Below are 21,675 nucleotides of genomic sequence, written 5' to 3'. Positions count from 1 at the left end.
GAGGCTAGAGTTTCTAGTACTATATTGAAAAGTAATGGTGAAAGTGGGCAAACTTGTTTCACTCCTGATCTTACAGGGAAAGGTTCTAGTTTATCGCCATTACATATGATGTTTACTGAAGGTTTTAAATATATGCTCCTTATTATTTTAAGGAATAGTCCATTTATTCCTATACTCTCAAGCGTTTTTAGTAGGAATGGATGTTGGATTTTATCAAATGCTTTTTCTGCATCGATTGAGATGATCATATGGTTTTTATTAATTTGATTATTAATATGGTCAATTATACTAATAGTTTTCCTAATATTAAACCAGCCCTGCATTCCTGGTATAAATCCCACTTGGTCATAGTGTATTATTCAGTTAACTTTTTTACCTCCTTTTGCATTTGGCCAATTGTATTTTTAAAGGAGTTGTTTTCTTCAGTGGATTTTTTTTCCATTTCATCAATTCTACTTTTTCCATTTCAACAGATTTATTTTTAAAGTTCTTTTCTGTAATGGTCCAGAACTCTGGAGAAATATACTTGAGGCAAGGATTTTTACAACAAGGTTGTAAGCAGAATTGATAAAACAATGGTTATCTAGTTTAGCATGGTGATTAATAGTTCTCTAATTCAGTATGATTGATTTAATCTTACAACAAATAATGGTTCCCTAGTGATACAATGGTTGGCTTGTACTCAGTATGATGAATGGATTTAATTGTAATAGAGTATTTAGGAGGTCAGAGTCTGACCTAGAAGAGTTCTTGAAGAGACTTGAAGACAGAGACCTTCATGGTGGCTAGCCTGTCCTCCTTCACTTCTCCACTAAGATCAAGATCTGAAGGTCCCCCAGAAACCTAGCCCAGCCCTAGGCAAAGGAGACAGACTGTGAAGGAGATAATAAAGACTTTGGACTTTATCCCTAACTATTCTCATGGTGATTATTCTGCTGAGACCAAGGCTATTATGAAGGCCCTCCAGAAAGCTAATTGAACATTACATCTTCTGCTTTCTTTTGCTTTAGGACATAGGTGTTCATGCCCTGCCTAATTTCTCAGGGATGTGAAAACCCCAAAAAGGAGGTGATCACGCCATCCCTGACTTCTCAGTAAGGGAGGTGAAAACACCAAAGGAAAATGGGGAGTCAAACTAGATTTTGTTAGAGGCTTTCTGAAAGGTCTCACTTGAAACAGGTATACATAAATACCAAATTCTCTAATACTATCTTAACCTAAGATGATATAGCCCCATAAAGAGTGCAACCTTTTTTCAGATCTTTGATAATTTTCAGATCAAAAGGAGTGTATCTTTTCCTGGCTTGACTTGAAGAATCAAATTCTTCAATCACAGGGTATGCTTTTATTCTTAAATTAGATATTTCCTGTCCTTTTTTAACTTTTAACTAGTGCCTTTTCCAATCATGTCATGGGGGTGGACAATGCTGCTGCATGAGTGGTGGTGATTGTGTCACTGCCCTTCCCCCCCCTTCCACTCATGAAGGGGAAATTGAGGGAGGATCATGAGATGGGGAATGCCCTAATGTCTCTTGCTGTGATACACCACATTCCTTAATTTCATCAGCACTGTACATAACTCCTTTCTTGTCTAATTCTTCATGCTTTTCAACTACTTTGTCAATACCACCCCCTTCCTGCTCTTTCCTTATTTTAAAACTTATGTAATTCCTTAAGGCCAATTATATTAAGTTTTATATATAGAATGTTTCCTTAGGAATTGAATCAGGACCATTATCATTTTAATATTCTATTATTTGCTCTCCCACTAATTCCCACATATCTGGCTTTAATTTTTCTTCCTTAGATAGGCAAGGAGACGTATATTTTAATGTTTCAAAGAGTTCAATGATCTGCTCCCAGGTTACAATCTCTTTATTGTCTCTTTATTAACTTAACTATGCTTTCTCTACACACTTTCCTTGGAGTGGGGAAGGTTCTTTTCTAAGCATTTGCCCCATTTCAGCTGAAACACTAGTTTAGCCCTTACCAAAGTTTCTTGCTTCTCTATTTTTGTACTCATCCTATTTCCCAGGCAGGGATTTCTCCACTGAATTCACGATCATGTCAGTCAAGTGTAGGTCCTTAGTCCACGTTAGGCGCAAAAATATAATGTTCTGGTTAGCTTTCTGGAGATCTTGGGACCAGCCGTGGTTTCAGCAGAATAATCACACAAGAATAGTCAGGAATAAAGTGCAAAGTCTTTATTATCTCCTTCACATCTGTCTCCTTTGCCTGGGGCCAGGCTAGCTTTCTGGGTGCCTTCAGATGGGCCTTGATCTTAGTGGAGAAGTGAAAGAGACAGGCCAGCCACCATGAGGGTCTCTGTCTTCAAGTCTTTTCAAGTCCTCCACTAGGTCTGACTCTGGCCTCTTTAATACTCTATTACAATTAAATCCATTCATCACACTGAGTATAAACCAATCATATCACTAGCAAACCATTATTTGTTGTAAGATTAAATCAATCGTACTGAACTAGAAAACTAGTAATCACCATGCTAAACTAGATAATCATTGTCTTATTAATTCCACTGAGTTAATACCTTGTTGTAAGAATCCTTGCCTTAAGTATATTTCTACAGAGTTCTGGCCCATTACAATTTTCTTCAGTCAATTTGTGTGTTTCCTTTTCTAAGCTGTTGATTCTTTTCCCCAACCTTTCATCCTTTCTCCTGTATGGTACTTATTTCCTTTTCCCAATTTTTTCTACCTCTCTTTTACAATCCTTTTTGAACTCTTCTAAGAAAGTCTTTTGAACTGAAGACCAGTTCATATCCCTCTTTGAAGTTTCAATCTGAAGGAATTTTGCCATAAAAGCAATTCTCCTCTTCTGGGTTGGTACTCTGATCTTCCCTGTCTCCAAAGTAGTTTTCTATAGTCTGATCTCTTTTTGCTTTTTGGCTCATATTTTATAAATGATCTTTGCTTCCGAGACACAGGAGAAATTGTCCCTTTTGCAAGGAGACAGAGGCCCCTCACTGACTGTGCCGAGCTGGGGCTAGGCCAAGTTCTTTCTGTTATACTGGGGTCCAAAGGCTCACAATTTGCCTTCTGTAATTGTGTTGGAGGTCTCACCACTACTGCACCACCTAGCTTCCCCTCTCCTCCCTTAATTTCATTATTTTTTTAAAAAGATATTATTCCTTTATATTCAACTCACACCCAAGCCCTTGGTCTATATATACTCCTTCTAACTAACATAATAATCAGAAAGTTTTAATGAGTTACAAGTATCATCCTCTTATGTAGGAATGTAAACAGATAAATCTTATTATGATATGACTTTCCTGATTACCTCCTTATGCTTCTCCAGAATCCTATATCTGAAAATCAAATTTTCCATTTGGCTCTAGTCTTTTCATCACAAATATTTGAAATTCCTGTTTCATTGAATGGTAACTTTTTCCTCTGAAGGATTATACTCAGATTGGTGGCAATCCTAGCTCCATGACTTCTCCTTTCCTTTAATGTAGAAGCAGCTAAATCTTGTATTATCTTGACTGTGGCTCCATTATACTTGAATTATTTCTTTCTGAATGTTTGCCATATTTTCTCCTTGACCTGAGAATTTCAGAATTTGGCTATACTATTCCTGGGAGTTTTTATTTTAAAAATATCTCTTTCAGGAAGAAATCAGTGGATTCTTTCAATTTCTATTTTACCCTCTGGTTCTAGAATATCAGGACAGTTTTCCTTGATAATTTCTTGAAAGATGATGCCCAGCTCTTTTTATGATCATGACTTTCAGGTAGACCAATAATTTTTAATTATTTCTTCTGGATCTATTTTCCAGTTCTTTTTCCAATAAGATATTTTACTTTTTTTTCTATTTTTAAATTTTTTTTTGGTTTTACTTTATTGTGTTTTGATTTCTCATAAAGTCATTAGCTTCCATTTGCTCAATTCTATTATTTTCCTCAGTGAGTTATTTTCCTTGATGAGCTTTTGTATCTCCTTTCCCAATTGGCCAACTTTTGCTTTTTAAGGCATTTTTCTCATTAACTTTTTATATTTCCTTTTTCACTGCTCTCAATTCTTTTCCTAATTTTTCTCTATCTCCCTTACTTGATTTTCGAAGTATCTTTTGAGCTCTTCCAATGACCTGAGCTCAATTCTTATTTTTCTTGGAGGCTTTGGATATAAAAGCTTTGATTTTATTATCTTCTTCTGAGTATGTGTTTTGAATATACTTTGTCACCATAATAACTTATAATGGTCAGAAATGTTTTTTGTTGCCTGCTCATTTTCCTAGCCTATTATTCTGCTTTTAACTCTTTGTTAAAGCAGGGGTCTGTTTCCAGGACAGAAGGCACACTGTCCCAAACTTCAGGGATTTTGTGCAGCTGCTTTCAGAGATCCTTCTAGGAATCTGACCACAAGCACTTTTTCCTGCACTGGATTCAACAAAGTACCCCAATTATATCCAATTTTCTCCTAATAAGTTCTTAGTTTAGACATTACAGAGATGTTAGCTATCAGTATTACTTTTCAATTCCACTCCAAGTTGAGGTTACATCTGGATCAATCTTCTAAACAAACTCAATTGAGGAATGGAAGATCCCAGGATCATAGTATTTACAGCATAAAGAGATCTTAGAAAACTTCGTCTACAGCCTTATTTTACAGATGAAGAAGAAACAAAGAAGCACGGAGCTTAAGTGACTTACCCAAAATCATACAAGCAATAAGTATCAGAATTAGATTCTAAATTCAGTTTTTCAGACTCTAAATCCAGAAAATTTTTGATCATCTCATATGTCCACTCAATAATTTATGTTCCTTTACTACCATGGATAATTAGAGATCAATTCATGATATTAATACTTAGTTTCACTTCCTATATTGGCAAAGCCAATATTTGTTTCCCTATCCTCATTACATTTATTTAAGCCCACTTGAATTTGGAATGTGGCTATAACCTCCCATTTTGTGAAAGCTATTGCCTACATATGAAATAGTAGATATCACTTTGAAAATAGCAGCATCAGTTCTAAGACAATTGGATTCTGTTTTCCACATTTTTGAGATCTACAATCTACTAAAGAAAGCTGCTGGGTGGAAATTATTATAACAATAATTTACAGTGAAAACTCCTTTCTATCAAACCCTGATGTAATGCCATGAGATCATAATGAAAATGGACAGAGAGTTATCTTATATATGTTGCTACTTGCAAATGACATCATTAAAAAAAAAAAAGCACTTTTGTATAATTTTTGAGAAATAAACATTTACAATTAACAGTTGCTGCTGTAAACTCCCAGCCCAGCAACCCCTTATACTTACATGAGGCAAGTGCAAACACATTTAAAATGAAATTAAAATAAAGACAACTTGAATGTTAGGAGAAAATAGATGATAAAATTAAAACTGTACTGACTATGCAGAAAGTGTGAAGGAGAAGAGAGCTTCCTGATCAAAATAGTTATCTTGGTAGGAGTGGAAAATGAGGTTGGTTAGGTAGGGTATTGCCAAATATATTGATATTCACCAACCAATGAGTATAAAAAAGCAAGGAAATAAATGTAAATCTGTACCAAGAAGTTTAATTCAAGACCATTTGGGAGGAGAACACTAGCAGTTCAGAGCAGCAGGAATGGTTTCTTGTAGAAGACAGAGCTTGAAATGCTTTTAAAAATTTTTTTCTATTTATTTTTTAGCACAAAAATATATTTCTCCCTCCAAGCCACATTCTATTGAGAAAAGCAACAACAAACCTCTTTGTAACAGCTAAGTATAGTTCAGTAAAACAAATTGCAACATTGGCCATGTCAAAAAATATATGCTTCATTCTTAGCCTATCACCCTTCTGTCAGAAAATGGGTCCTTTGGAATTGTGATTTATCATTGTGTTGATCAGCTATATTCACATTCATCAAAAGCTGTGGCCCCAAGGCAAGATGATTAGCAAAAGAATTAATGTCAACAAATTAGGGCATTTCTCAGAGCTGGAACAGTAAGTGGCTAATTTGAAGGAAATTTGTACCAACACATAGCTGGCAACAGTGGAGCAGAAAAAGAGTAGGCAGCTTTCAGAGATTTGATATACTGTGCTGCATCTGTTCATCAGAACACTCATAAACATCAACTTGTTTGACTAAAATGATAGGGAAATTCAGAAGCTACTAAATTAAAAACAAGGACTGCACAGGACTTATCAGCAAGATAATTTATTCATTTCTAATGAGGTAGTATTTAATTCCATCAAAAGTAAAGTATAAGTGAAACTTAGAAAGATGTGGAATTCTTAGCTCAGAAAGAAGGCAGATGAAATTTAATTTTATGATGATACTAACAATCCAAAGCACTTTTTTGGGGGTTTAAATATTCATGTAAAATTTATGTAATGTGGTTTGCATTTTAGGGATCTGCTGGTCCTTGACCAGCATACTGGTACGGGTCTGCTTTCCCCTGGTCTGCTGTAGCAAATGGGTTAAGTAAGTCATGCTATAGAGAATGGAAGGCTAAATATTGCTTTCATTTTGATCCATTTTGTTTTTTAAGCTCACCTTTTCTCTTCCTTTTTCAATTTTTCTATTCCCATTTTATCAGTGCAGATAGCGTATACCTGGGTCCCAAATATTACTGATGTAAAAATGAAAAAAAAAAGAAGGGAAACTTAGCAGAATGAGGAGAATCACTGTGGTGGGTAGGATAAATGAGCTGCATTCTGTCCAGTCTTCTTCAAAGAGAAAGTGAAATCACATCATAATGACAGCATGCAGGGAAATCTGTGCTATAGTCATTGTAAACAATATGAAGTACTTCTGGTTGTTCTCTTCCACATGTTTATTAACCCAGGAATAGTGGTGATCCATCTTTAGAATGCATTTCTTACAAACACTGCAGCCATGGGCTCTGTCAGGTTTCATGCTGTAACACTTTGGACACTTGTAGAAAAGTGTCCTGGCTTCAACTGCAAACTTTCAGTGAATTCTTTTGTGATATCTCCTTTGGGCACTGCATGCACCTGGATCAGCATAGTCTGAAGTGAGAACCCAGAGCCAGGAAACCGAAGCACTGTTATAATGTGCTGAAGGCCCTTTATGGGCCAAAGATCTATGGTGCATTTCAACTACTCAGTGCTGAAGGAGCCATATTGATTAGCGACAAGACATGATTCAAAAGATGAAAAGATGTGGGCTGGAAACTTCTATAATGTTCTCAATTGATGACCATTTATCCCAGGTTAAAGTCAACCCCTCCCTATCTGAAGTTCCAACTGAAGAAGAGGTTTTGGATGCCATTAAGTTCTTTTCATCTGGGCAAAGAACCTGTTGCTGATTCTATTCCAGCTAAAACTTATAAGTGTGTGTGTGGGGGGGGGGAGGGATTCTTTGCTCATTCAAAAGCTAATTGAAATGTTTGATTATCCCCTAGGAGTTCAAGGATGCCTCCATTGTCCATCTCTATAAAGGTAAGGAGAATAGGTTGTCCTATGACAATCACAGGGAGGGAGTCTTTCAAGTCATTTTTGGAAAGATCCTTGCCATAATCTTCCTTATTAGATCAATCCTTCATTTGGAAGATGGTCATCTACCTGAGAACTAGTATGGCTTCAGAAAGGGCTAAGGAACAGTCGATTTGGTTTTTGCTGCCCAAGAACTCTACATACAACGTTTGTAGATCTAACCAAGGCTTATGGAAAATTATGTCAGAATTTGGTCACCTAGAAAACTTCATCAGTATTGTATATCAATTTCATGATGAAATGCTTAGCCAGGTCAGGATAATGGCTGATGTTCTCACTTTCCCAGTCACCAATAAATAGAGTGAAAGCAGACTGCTTGCTCAGTCATGTTGTCAAATGTCTTTAATAAGGACAAACACAGAACCAAGCTTAGCCACTGTACTGAGGGTAAATTTTTCAGCTTGAAAAGGCTACAAGCCAAGACAAAAGTGGAGGGAATGTCCATACCTGATTTTTTATTTGCAGATAATTGTGTACTCAATGAAGCTTCTGAAACTGAGGTGCAAAAAGTATGAATCATCTGCTGTTTGTGCTAATTTTGACCTCATAATTAAAAAGAAAGCACATGCATTCCATCAACCAGAACCAAGCCATCCATGTGTACAATTACCAGTTACAGCAAATGAAGAGGTTCTGAATGCTGTGGATGAGCTCACTTTTCTTGGCATAATACTTTCCAGGGATGTGCACACTGATAAAGAGGTTGGCACATGCATCACCAGAGCTAACTCAGTGTTTGGGAAAATTTGAAGGAAAGTGTGGAGAGGAGAGTTATTAATTATTACCAAACTGAAGGTCTACAGAGCCACTGTGCTGACCTCATTGTTGTACACCTGTAAAACCTGAATATTGTATCAGCGTCATGCCAGAAAACTGAAGCACTTCTATTTGAATTGTCTCAGGAAGATTCTGAGTATCACTGGCTGGAGAAGATACCAGACACTGAGGTCCTTTTTAAAATCAGGCTGCCAAGCATTCAAACTCTACTGTAGGGAGTGCAATTCTATTGGTCTGACCATATTGTTCAAATGCCAAATGTATGCTTGTCAAAAAGATTATTTTATGGAAAACTCACATAGGAAAAGTGTTCACAGGGTGTTAGAAAAAGTAAAACAATATTCTCAAAATCTCTCAAGAATTTTGGAATTGATTTGTGAAATATGGAAAATACTGTGTTTTATGAACAAAGCAGAATTGAAGTAGCCCAGAAGAAATGCAAGATGTACAGATTTGGAAAATCTACCCCAAATGTTCACATGGACTATTTGTGCCCAACCTATGGGTAGAGAATTCTGAGCTTTTATTGGTCTAATCAGCCACAGTCAGATACACTGTTAACTTCACTCTAACTCTTCTTGGTCCTCTTTCAGAACAAAGAACAACACCCTCACAATCTGCTTAGACAATCCCATTGCCAATCCAATTGATGGGCATTCCTTTAATTTTCCATCATTTGGAGACCTCAGAAAGAGCAACTATGAATATTTTTATGCATATGGTCTTTTTTCCTCTCTCTTTAATCCTTGAGCTTCACCTTAAAAGACAAGTAGGTGATGCCATGGATAATGTGCCAGAACTGGAGCTTAGGAAGATCAGAATTCAAGTCTAGTTTCAGGTATTACTAGTTGTGTGCCCTTGTATACTTAATTGCTCTCTCCCTTAGTTTCCTCATTTATAAAATAGGAATAATAATAGTACCTACCTCCAGGATTGTTGTGAGCATCAAACAAGATAGTAATTGTAAAGCACTTAGCATAATACTTGGCACAAAGCAAATGCTATGTGCTAGCTATCACTACTATTATTAATTAATAAAAGAAGAAAGAATTTATTAATTTTAGGTAAGGGGGAGTATATTTTAAATATGTGGTATCAGTAGCACTTTATGGTTTATAAATTTCTTCAGCTTTGTAAGGTAAGTAATATAAATATTATCATACTCATTTTACATAGGAGGAAACTGAGGCATAAGTCAGAACTAGTTACAACAAATAAGTATAATTGCCTATTCTTTGTCACTATAACATTCTACCCATACCTGTTCTACAAGACCATTATCCTTGCTCTAACCCTATTTTTCTTTCTTCTCAATTTCAATTCTATAATTAGCATGTTCAATTATTTGCTGTTCTCTACTCTGGATCCCATGTCCTCTTCACCTGTCACTGCTTCCATTTTGCCTGGCCCCAGACTTGGATTTTCTCTACCATTTACTTTCTCTGTTCCTATCTGAGTATTGCTGAATGCCTCTGGAAGAAGGCATTCTGTACTGTATTGGCTTCATTGCAAATGTGCTATTTAATTTTAACTGGACTTTCACAATTCACCATCAATACTTTTATTTTTTCCTTAGTTAACTATTATATTTCCAACAGTGGCCTTTTTTTCCCTGTTCATGATCCCTGTATTATCCCTAATCCTTTCCTCTTAGCAAAGACCCTTATTCTATCAAGAAAAAATGAGGCCATCTATTATGAGCTCTTTTTTCTCCTCATCCCCTGAAATCATCAAATAAGCAATTATTAGTGCCTACTTTTTGGGTAAGCTTCATAGTAGAAGCCTAAGATAAAAAAATATAAAATGTACCTATAAATACTTTTTTTTTTAGAATGTGGATTTGGGTTTGTAGTGGGGAGAGATCCAGGACACCACTAAGATTACTGATAGGGAAGCTGCTGAGAAGGAAATGGAAGGGAATATGGAAGATCCAGACTAAGGAAGGGCTCTTGTGGAGGAAATGGGGCATATATTTGTTTTGTATTTTAACTAATTACTTTTACTAACAAGGTACTAAACTCAGTAGCTATGCCAAGTGCTGTTAGTGCTTCTAAAATTTTCATGCCTAAGGATGAGGCTCAAATTACTCTATCTTAATTACAGTTGATCCTATTCCACATCCCAATCGCCAGTATACAGCTTTTCTGGAGGTTATTCCTCCCATTAGATCCTTAATCCCATCCTCTCTCTAGATTATTTCTCTCTGTATCTGTGTCTCTGCCTCTGTCTCTGTGTCTGTGTCTGTGTCTGTCTCTCTCTCTCTCTCTCCCCCAATGTCTTCCAAATTCTGTTTTATGGACACAGGCCTAACTCAAGTTCTCATCATCTCTCAATGGGAGTAAGATAATAGCTTCTTCTTCTTCTTTTTTTTTTTTTTTCCTGAGGCTGGGGTTAAGTGACTTGCCCAGGGTCACACAGCTAGGAAGTGTTAAGTGTCTGAGACCAGATTTGAACTTGGGTCCTCCTGAATTCAGGACTGGTGCTCTATCCACTGCGCCACCTAGCTGCCCCTATAATGGCTTCTTAACTCTTATTTTTGTTTGTGCTCTTTCTTCCTTTCTATTCATTATCTAAACCAGAGACATCAAACAGCCTCCTGGCATCATTGTGTTCCACAATATTCCCAAATAGGGTCCAATTAAAATTAAAATGCAATTGGGAAATATTTAATAAAATAATAAAAAAATGTATAAATATATGATTTTCTAAGTCAATATGAGGTCAACATGAATCCTTAGGTATAGTTTAGTAGCCATTTATATTTGAGTTTGACACTGCTGATTGAGAGAACTGTCAAAATAATCTTCCTAAAATATTGGTCTGACTGGATCACACCTCTTCTGTTTAAGAAACACACCTTCACTAGCTTCCTGTTGCCTTTGGGATAAAATAGACTAGTATTTTTAAACCCTCATTTAAACTCACATTTCCAGACTTACTGTACCTTATTTTCCATTACACAATCTACTTTCATGACAGCATGATCTACTTCCTGTTTGATGAACCACGCATTCTCTGTCTCCTGCTTATGTGACTTAACAGAATCATTCCTATGCTCAGAAAGTATTGCCTCCTCTCTCTTGACTCTTGGATTCTTTTAACTTCTTTTAAAACTCAGCTTATATGTACCTTCCCTACATGAAACCTCTCCTCTTACCATAGTCACTAGAGCTCTCTCTCCTTCCTCAAATTACCTTATATTTACTTATGCTATGTGAGCATAGTGTACTACTCTGTGTCTAGTTGTTTTAAGAATGCATTCTATTTTAATCAGATATACATCTGTATCTCAAAGAGATAAAAAACAAAAAGAAAAGGATTTGCTTGTACAAAAATATATATAGCATTTCTTTTTATTGTAACAAAGAACTGGAAATTAAGGGGAAGTGCATTCATTGAGGAATAGCTAAACAAGTTTTGATATATAATTGTAGTGGAATACTATTATTAGCTTTAAGAAATTATGAGCAGAATGCTCTCAGAAAAACCTCGGAAGACCTATTTGAACTGATGCAAAGTGAAATGAACAGAACTAGGAGAATTCTGTACAGCAATATTGTATGATGATCAGTTGTGAATAACTTAGCTGATGAAGACTAAAGAAAGGAGAAAGAGCCCAGGAATCCAAGTGTGAAGTGACAATGGGGTTGAATCAGGAGTATGGTGGTTTAAATGTATAGGGACTCAAAGAGACAGTATTATTATAATTAATGGCAAGACGATTGGAGTTGTCACTTTCCCATGGCAACATAGCTAGTAAGTGTCAAATATCTGAGGCTGGATTTGAACTTCTATCTTCCTGACTTCAGGGTTTAGTGTTCTATCCATTGTACCACCTAGTTGTCCCTTCAAGAAATATTTTAAAGAAAGAAATAAAGATCTTGGTGACAGATTGGATGCAGGGGATAAAAGAAGGGCAAGAATCAAAAGTGTTTTAATTTTAAATAATGAGAGTCAATTTCATATATAGGGCTTGTTTTGAGGTTTCATATCTGTGAGATTAGAATTGTTTTATTATACGCATAAGTCAGTAACACATAAAAAATATGAACTATTGATTACCTGGAATTTTTTAGGTTATTAAAATGCATATTTATGGAAGAAAAAATTTTAACTGTTTAAATTAAAAACATGGTTTATTTGCACTTAGTTGATACCCAAAGTTTACCTCTGGTTGGATGTATCTCTCAATACTTATAATTATGCCAGAGACTTCTAGGCCAAAGTGAGGCTATCCCAGGTCTCTTTTAAACAATAGTCCACTCAACAAAGAAAGTAGGTAACTTGGAAGCAAAACTGAGTAAAATGCCACTGAGTTTGTTTAGAAAGTAATGGGAAGGTTGAAGATGGGAAGTATGACTCAATATTTAAATCACAGATAAATGCTTGGAAACATTAATTCATTATAAAGAAAAATAGAAAGACTTAGTCAATATCCATTATCCACCAGCACTTTAAAATCATCTATGTTTCCCTATTTCAAAAATAGGTATGAAAAAGACATCTCATGCTTTTTTATCTTAATTAAACCCCTGCCTAAACTGTTAGACTAAAAGAATGCCACAATACATTTGATCCAATAAAGCAAATTGGCATCAGTATAAATGTTATTGGCTACAACTCTTGGTTTACCATTTTCTTGGCTGGTATTGCTTCCATGGATGGATTGAAGACTTTGATCTTTCACATTTTACCTGCAAGGAGAGGGAAAAGCAGACAGACAGATACAGACACACACACACACACACACAAACACAAAAGATTCAAGTGTGCCTTAATAAATATTCACAGTATGGAAAGTATCCCACTGAACATACATATCATGTTTAGTTCATCCTTGCCTGCTTGAGCAACACATAAGGTCCAGATCTCCCAGCCCTCCAGGGCATAGCTTGAGTTAATCCTTTCAGCTACTCCATCCTGCAATATCCACCAGATGAGGTTATTTTGTGAATAGCAAAAATATGATATGAATTTGAGCTATTATGACATTATTTTATTGACTCATAATTGCAAAGGAAATCTAAGGCAGGATTTGAAATCAGATGATCTGGATTTATGTCTGAGCTCTATCTCTAACTGCCCATGTGAGCTTAGGTAAGCTTTTTATCCTTTCCAAATTTTATCATTAATATATAAACTGAGGAGGTAGAACTAAATATCTTCTTATTTTCCTTTCAGGCCTAAATCAATGATCCTTTAAACCTACAAAATTCTTAGATCTGACATGCCTAAGAAGAAATACAATCATAAATAAAAGCAGTCTATCCTTAGTCTTGGGTGATTTGAGACAGCAACAGAAAGACTTTGTGTAACCAAAGCATTATGGGGAAAAAACAGCCTAAATGGAAATACCCATTAATCTCTAAAGTGTCATTCTACAACCTGTTTTATGGAAGAAAAGAAGCAAAATAGATAATATATGTATATGTATATATGTAATTAGGCTCTCCCCACCTTTCATTACTTCATTTTAAGACCATGGATTGTCTGTGCTCTTAAGTGAAGATTAAATTTCATATATTTCAACAAGTTGCAAAGAGACAATACCTTTTCATCGATCCCTTGTCAGGTAAGGAAATCACCTCATTGGTTGGACCTTCTGTCTGTGAGGTCTTTAACCATTCTCTCTATTCTATTCATCTTTCAAGAAGTCTTTAGTTGTTATGGAACACACAATAAATAAGCTGCATGTATCAAGTATACCTTCTCCATTTACCTCGAGAAAATCCCTCAGGTGTATTGGAATATATTCAAAGTATCAACTCTTTTTGTTTTGGTCACCACAGCATTTTATATCTCCTGCCTCCATTTTCAGCATTTCTATCAGTTCCACCAAGCCCAGCCCATATATAAAAACATCTTAATCATTTGAAATCAGATATTTCCTTAGGTATGGTTTGAAAATTAATGAATAAATTTGCTAAGTAAAGAAAAATTGAATACAATTTTTAATATATATTGTATTTCCAGTGGACTGTTCAGAATAATCCTAAATGAAACACAAGACCAGACCTGTTCAACTTACTTATATCCTATTTTAGTGGAATTAAGAATAAGTTAAACATGAGAATTAACCAATTATTAAAGTGATTCTCATAGAGCTTTAAGTTGATCAATAAGCCTGATATGTTGGCACATCTATCATTTTTTTTTCTTTTTTTTAACTAATGTGAGTACCTCTCTCACAAACATGGACTACAAATCCCCTGTATCTTCTCATTGACATTAATTTTCATTTATTTTTTTTTTCATGACTCCTTCATAGGATTCTATCTCATATGGTGGAATCCTCTGATCTTGTTATCTTTATGCTAGGATATGGAGGGATTTAGTAAAGAATAAGATGGATATGATACATAAATAATTTCACCTACTTTTAGGCTATCAGTCTGTTCCTTTTCTCCCCAGCGAAATTCTTTGAAAGGGTTTTCTACACTAGCATCTGCATTTCTTCTCTTCTGACTCATTCATCAATCCATTGTAATTTTGTTTATGATGTCCCCACTATTCATCTGCAACTCCCTTCCCCAAAGTTATCAATGATTTCTCAACTATTGAATAAAATGACCTTTTCTCAATTTTCCTTTTACTTGACATCAACCACTGGATATTTTTCGAACATTCACTATTTCCTTGGTTTCCATGATACTTTTTGATCTTAATTATCTGTATGACTTTTCTCTCCTGGTCATCTTTGCAGAATCATCACATTCTTCTTGCTTCTCTCTAAAGACCTACTTGGGAATTGATATGGGATATGGGAGACACTGGCAAAGGACCACCCAGCATGGTGTGCCCACATCAAAGAAAGTGCAAGGCAGAATTACAGTTCAAAAGAAATGTGAGATGCACAGATTTAGAGAATCCACCCCAAATGTTCACATGAACTATTTGTTTCTGACCTGTGGTAGAGCATTCCAAGCTTGGTCGGATCAGCCAAGGTTGGATCAGCCACAGTCGGACACACTGTAACTTGATTCTAAAATAGTGGTGACATTTTGGTCCTCTGAGAATAGACATCCACACTAACTGGCCTTTCTTCCATCTCTTACCCAAAAGAGATCAGAGTTTTGCTTATTTATTTGTCTATTTTCTGTTTATATCTATGATGTTTTGGTTTTTAAATCATGATCATGCTACTGAATCAGTTAAAATTATGTCTGTGAAATGCCCAGCAGGATGCTTTGAGGAGATTAGTTTTCTTTAAATTGCAGTAACTTCTTTGCTCAGAGCAGAAAGCCTTTAAAGGCAATACATGCTCACCTAGGCCCTGCTTAGGTTTTGGTCCCTTTGCCTACAAAAACAAAGCACTCAAGACTGATCTTAAACCAACAGAAAGGAACTCAACCCAGCTGGGAGTGGTGTGCAAGAATTAAGGAGCATTTAATGAAAGAACCCCCTGCCTTTGGATCTAGGCCAACTCTGGAAATTTTGAGCCTCACTAGATTTTTTTTTTAGGTAATGAAAAATATAATGAGACCTGTTAGGATTTAGAAATATTTAGTTGTCTTTATTTGTTTCATAGTTACAAGAACCTTTCCCAGCATAACTGTATCGAGAAAACTATTGTATATCAAATTACATATAAAAAGTGTATTGTGTTTGGGAGTTTAAAGTTATACATCATTTTAAAATGAAAGATGGGGAATGAAGGATGGGAAAAGAGAAAAATAATTGGCTTCTGTTACTTCTAAGCAAAATTATCTATGCTTTGAGTAATATGGTATTTGATCAATATTGGTTCCATTTAAAGTATAATCATAATTTTAATTAAATCTGTTCTTTGGAAGATTATCAGACAGCTAGTTATCTGTTTATGAGAAGCCACCTTATGCAAGTATACTGATAAAGAAATAAATCACATTAAGAAACTAGCAATAGTACTTCATTCATCCTAAGACATCTTTAGGCAAGAGAATAGGAAACTGGACAAGGATAGGGTAAACTTCACATAGAAGTTGTAGATGGCTGTTTTTCCTTTTATATTGAGGAATAGAAAATATTAAACCATCTTGCTATTAAAGTTGGGGACAAAAACTAAATCCTAAAAATGTAGTTCAACTCTATATTAAAAGCTAATTAATTTCTAGTGAGGATAGTTAGATGATTCAGTGTATAGAATCCTTTGCTTAAAGTCAGAAAGACCTCTCCCTGAGTTCAAATCCAGCCTTAGACACTCATTAGCTGTGTGACTCTGGGCAAGTCACTTAATCCTGTTTGCCTCAGTTTTCTCTTCTGCAAAATGAGCTACAGAAGAAAATGGCAAACTACTCCAGTGTCTATGCCAAGAAAACACTAAATAGAGTCACAAAGAGTAGGATGTGAATGAAATGACTGAACAAATAACAATAACATAGTGACATGGAAGAGTTGAGGCAAATGGAAAAAGAAATAGGAAAAGGATAGAGGGGAAGCAGGAAATAAAGTAGGAAAGAGAAAAACTGATAGGAAGAGAAAAAAGAATTTGCTCAGACTACTGAAGAAGTAAAGAAAATAGAACAAAAGTGATTTAATACTTTGTGAAACAAGTGTATTAGTAAATTACTTTTCACAAACACACACACACACACACACACACACACACACACACACACACACTGTGCATGTGTTTAGAGTTTGGCCTTAACATGCTATTTTTGCCCAAGGACTCTCCCCTTCCCATTGCATCCTCTATGTTCTTGCTCTAGCGATACTATTAACTTGCTGTGTATAGCCAACCCCACACCATCTTTCATATCCCATTCAGTGATCCACTAAGAAATAAAAATTTATGAGGCAGGATGTCTTGCCATCTACCCTACTACTTAAAGAAAAACTTCTCACCTTAATTCTTGTTTTGAGAAGAACAATCAAATTAATACTGTTATTACTACCAGAACAAAGGATGACAATCAACTGTCCTATGGCTCTGCTCATCATCATTGTTACTTCCCAAATCAGAATTTCCTTTCTTAGTCAATTCTCCTCTCTATGTTTACTCTATACAGCCCAGGATCTCCTTGAGGCAGGGAATGTATAATTTGTATATTTGTATCCCCATCACTTAGTACAATGATTGGCAGATTGTAGATATGTCATTTATTATTAAAATACAAATGAGACCTTGTTATTCCCTTTTCAATAAACTCCAATTGTTCCTTATTTATTCTAGGATCAATCAAATACAAAGTACTTTCCCTGGTTCTTCAAGCTTTTATAACCTGGATTTAATCTATTTTTCCAATCTAATTAGATATTACTTCTTTTTGTATACTCTATGGTCCATCCAAAAGGTTTCTTTGCTATTATTTACATGCAACATTACATCTACAATCTCCTTCACTTGGTACAAAATGTTCCCCACATCAATCTACTCCTTCTTTACCTTTGTCTTATAAAATCCCTAGCTTCTTTTAAAAAGTATTGTGCCATCACTTCCAAGAGATCTTTACCTATAACCTTCTTGTGCTTTCCCAGGAATTTGCCTTGTATATTCTTATATGAATACATGTTACTTCCCTTGACAGAATGTAAGATCCAAGAAGGCTGGTATTGTTGCATTTCTATTTTTGTATCTCTGGTGTCTCCCAAAAAATCTTAATCTGATGCTTCATCATGAGATGGAGATGATACAAGTTTCTTGAAGGTTTTTGCATAGGAGCATAAGTCTGAAAAGGAGACTGGTAAAGCTTGGTAACTGATGAAATCTGATTTAGTAATGAGCAATCTAAGTATGGACAGATTCATCAACAGTAGGTTGTACATTTTGTGATGAATCTTTTGGTCATGGTGAGCCATGAAAAAAGAAAAATGCAAAATAGTCCTCAATCCCATGCAGACTCTTTTGATTTCTACATTGACAGTTGCATAGTTGTGGTAAAGGAAGCAGAAAATATACTAAGATGGAGGATGGGGAAAGAAGCAAATAAGTTGGCTTCAATTAGTTCTGAACAAAATTATGTCTTGAATATTTTTGTGTTTAATCAGTATTGGTTCCAGTTAAATTAGAATTATGATTTTAATTAAATCTTCTTTTTGGAAAACTGTCAGGCAGGTAGCTATCTATTTAGCAGAAGCCGCATTATGAAAAAATACTGATTAATGGAGTGATCAGAGAAGCTTGCTAAAATATTTCAGTCATGTCTCAGAACTTTCCCATAGCAAGAGAATATGAAATTGGGAAAGGGCAGAATAATTTTTTTTTCTCTCTCTCTCCTTAGGGACACAGACCTACAGGAACAAAAAATAAGTAATTGACAGGTACATCTTTTAGAGAATTTAATTTTTTTTTCTTCTTAAAAGGAATATAAAGTGTCTAATATCTCTTGCAATTAAAGTTGGGAACATACATTAGATTGCTTTTTATTAAATTTTGATCTGACCATTTGTATTTTTTAAAATGAGATCTTTGTTTAGTAACTAATCATTGAGTAGAATTTCTGCTGGAGGAGCTGAATTATATCAAGCTTGACATTCTTTGCATAAATAAAAGAGCACAAAACAAAAGAAGAAATTTACAGATAAATTGAAAATGGCTTATACACACTGCTTGGAAAGGAGATAGCAGAGTTGGTTTTATTGTACACCCATAGCTCAATAAGAAACATTATTTCATATAGTATTTGGTCATCTTATGTTGTAGAATTGATCTACCAAATCTACCAAAAAAAGTATCAATGAAAATAACAGCAGCATATATACCAGCATAGATTAAAAGGGATCAAAAAAGAAGAGAAATTTTATGAAAACCTCAATCATACTATCAATTAAATTAACGTACACTCTGTGATCCTTATCATAAAGGTGGGAAAAAAGATGATGATAATAAAAATCAATGGAGAATCATGGTTCAAGAAGGAAAAAGAGAAGCCAAACATAGAAGAAATGCAAGAAGCATTTCTTTTTTGAGAAAAAAAGAATTAATGGTGGACATGGTGATTATCAAGTAATACCACAAAAAAAAAAAAAAAGGAACAGTTTAACTTAATATACAGAAACACTTTTTTTTTTAAAATGTGGATTTATTTCTGAATCAACATCTTTTTTAAAAACATAATAATAGTTTTTAAAAAACATTTTTTCCAAATACATGCAGATAGTTTTCAAAATTCACCTTTGCAAATGTTGTGTTCCAAATTTTTCTACCTCCTTCCCCTTCTCTATTCTCCCCTAAACAGCAAGCAATCTAATAGTTAAACATGTGTTACACTGGCACCCTTGCAATGTCAGGAGAAATTAAGGAAAGCTTTAACTTATCTGGTGGACTTCTGTGGTAAACTTATGGAGGACATAGATAAGCATCACATAGGATAAATAGGCATGGTTGAGTTGTAATCCATACCTTAGGAAAGAATGTCAAAAATAAATGAGATCACAAATCCATTTGAAAATTAAATCTTTATTATCTATCATAGTGCCTTATGGATAGTAGGTACTTGTTGATTGTTTCATTGTTACCTCCTTGAAATCCAGATGGTTTTGCATCTATCCTTTATGTTTAGATGTTTGCAGGTACTGTTTTGAATTAGATTGTCAAAACAATACTCCAAAGGAGAATTATTCCCTTGACAGAGTGGTTCAGTGGAAAGAGTAATGAATCTTGAGAAAAACAAATTCTCCCTTATACTTTACATGACATGTAATCATGGGCAAATCACTTTTAACTATGAAATATGTTTTGAATATGAAAATTAGCATATTTGTAAAATGAAAATAATATCTATAATATCAATTTCATAACACTTGTAATGCTTACATGTATATAAAACCTTACAAAACTTAATGCACTATATTTAAAGTACACTTTTTATTCCAGTAATACTACATTTTTAGCCCTGAAGGGCTGACGTTTTGAATTGGAAGAGAGCTAGGTAGGAGGTTGGATCAGAACAGGAAGATAGTAGACAGACTTCCTTATTTTTCTCTTTCTGACACTAAGAAGTAAGGCCTTCATAAAAGTAGATTTTGTAGGGGGAAAACATAATGAACCAGTGTGAATTTAAAAATTCTAGAAAGTCCAGAAATCAATCTCTTCAGTGCCAAAAGTCACTAAACTCTCCTTAATTGAATGGGCTTGAATTTCTCCAGGGGCCTACCCTCATTTTGATCTTATCAGTGTTAATCCTCCTGTCTTTCTGTCATGAAATCTACGGTGCCCATGTTGGGATTTGCTGTCTAACAAGTAATCACCAAGACTCTGAGGAATGGTTGTTTTCCTGGTTTTGACAGATTACTAATTCATACACCCAAGAAATTTGAGTAGTATTAACTACACACAACAGAATTAACAAATGATCATGGAGGAGAAATGCTGGTCTTAACAATGTCAACAATAGTTGTTTACAAGCACACCAAGATGAAGGCAGGCACCTATCTTTGCTTAATCACTTGCACTGAAAGCTACTGTTTTTATTGTCATGAAAATAGATTGACTGAAGTTAATTAATACAATTTTCTCAGCTAAGTACAGGGTATTTATGTTCCACTTTCTCCCATCTGTGTAACTAGTGAAAATAAAATGTCTGCCTCTAAGGAATATGCATGCTAATGGGAGGGACTGGTGACCTAGATTGGTTGAACTAGTCTAGAAACAGCTTTCAAGGAAATATTGGCTTCACTCAGAAGAAATGATTAGAATTTGTAAGATTTTTTTTTTTTTTTTTTTTGCATTTATTTTGCCTCTTGATGGTGTGGGAAATTTGGAGTATTACTGGCTCTTTCAGAGAAAAATTGGGAGACTAGGACTATAGTACTGAGCCATGAAGAAGAGCATAGAAAAAAGGAAAGGAGAGAAAAATAGCATTAGGTACCCCCTTCCTGCTCTCCACCCCTCCAATCACAGAAACAAGAGTCAGAGAGCAAACACGTAGCAGCAAGCCGAGACAAGATCTGAAAAGAAGGGCTTCTGCCAAAAGTATCTGAGTCTGCAAATGACTGAAGTCATACATGAACAGTTGGCTGCTCATTCCAGGATTTCTGTTTCATTTTGCTCTTTTTTTAATCATAGATACATTTTATTTTATATTACAATATTGTGATGCTTTATGGCAAGGTGGAGTTGTGTCTCTGTGTGTACATGTATATGTAGATATTGATATATGAAGCCTTTTCATGCATATATATGTATATACATATATACTTTTTCTATTATGTGTGTATGCATGTGTATAGATATAGATATGCACCCATCGTGCTCCAGATAGGAGTCAAAAGTCTGATTTGCACCTTTGGAGATCATTTATACTATATCCAAAGAGTACAATAGCAACGAATCAAATCTTAATGCAAGATGCACATTTTCTAATATATCTATGACTAACTGCAGATCAAGGTGATGAGCAGATATCATTTATATTTTTGTCTTCTAAGCACTGAGTCTAGGATTGAACTGTAATCATTAGTATAGGATTACTGTGGTAGCATTTTGCTCTTTTAAACAAAATT

General features: G+C 35.1%; 1 pseudogene; it reads right to left on the bottom strand.

The window, feature by feature from the left end:
- Positions 1-6,362: 6,362 nt before the first annotated feature.
- Positions 6,363-14,720, bottom strand: LOC141549480 (palmitoyltransferase ZDHHC3 pseudogene; annotated as a pseudogene).
- Positions 14,721-21,675: the final 6,955 nt, after the last annotated feature.

Source organism: Sminthopsis crassicaudata, chromosome 1 (genome assembly GCF_048593235.1).
Source record: "Sminthopsis crassicaudata isolate SCR6 chromosome 1, ASM4859323v1, whole genome shotgun sequence".
Taxonomy (NCBI): Eukaryota; Metazoa; Chordata; class Mammalia; order Dasyuromorphia; family Dasyuridae; genus Sminthopsis; species Sminthopsis crassicaudata.
Note: the sequence above shows the minus strand (reverse complement) of the source record. Positions and strands in the feature narration are given on the sequence as shown.